Source organism: Echiichthys vipera, assembly GCF_963691815.1.
Source record: "Echiichthys vipera genome assembly, chromosome: 8".
In the NCBI taxonomy this organism is placed as follows: Eukaryota; Metazoa; Chordata; class Actinopteri; order Perciformes; family Trachinidae; genus Echiichthys; species Echiichthys vipera.
The window spans coordinates 8581368-8582255 of record NC_139833.1 but is presented as its reverse complement, the minus strand read 5'-3'; positions in this window follow the sequence as shown (position 1 = coordinate 8582255).

Genomic DNA, 888 nt, shown 5'->3' with positions numbered 1-888 from the left:
GTCTTGTATGACATGAGTCTCCCTCATGTATGAAATGTGCTATATTAATATAGTTGCCTTGCCTTCATTGCCATCATAAAGTGATATGTAGCACGTTAAGATTATTGCATGTTGACTGATGTACAGTATGAAGTTTGATCATGGCTGATATACAGTAAACTTACTGATTGACTTGTTGGTTTTAGAGATTAAATCAAAGCAATGGAAATAACAAATATAAATAAATTGCTTTATGTGAAATCAGAACTTGCTGCATTGTCGGGTAACATTTTTAGTGTGGAGCTGTTTGTACGGTACTGTTGATGCATATTCTGTGCCAAGTCAACAGCTGTCAAGCAACAACAAAAATAAGTTTGACAAAAAGTTTTGCACAACCACAAAAAAGACTAAATAATATGAGAAGTCAGTACAGTCATGGTCGTACAGGTGGGATATTTCTCCATCGAAAAAGAAAGTGACTAATGTTGTAATGTAATGAGCTGAACAGGTGGAATTTCCAAGGTATTGTATGAACCAATACGACGGGTATGTCAATCAAAGCAAGCGTCAGCACTGAGCATTTAAAGAATGCCTTACAGGTGATTGGCAATGACATGTTAGTTGCAGCCCTAAACCTATGGTAAATGGACTTGTACTTATATAGCGCCTTTCTAATCTTCTGATTACTCAAGGCGCTTTCACAGTGTTTGTCACATTCACCCATTCACGCAGACATTCACACTGATGGCAGTGGACATCTACAGACCATCTAATCTTATCATTCACACCACATTCACACAACCATGCGCAGCACAGGGAGCAATTCGGGGTTCAGTGTCTTGCCCAAGGACACTTCGGCATGTGATCCGGCGGAGCTGGGGGTCAAACCGCCAATCTCTCGAATGGAGG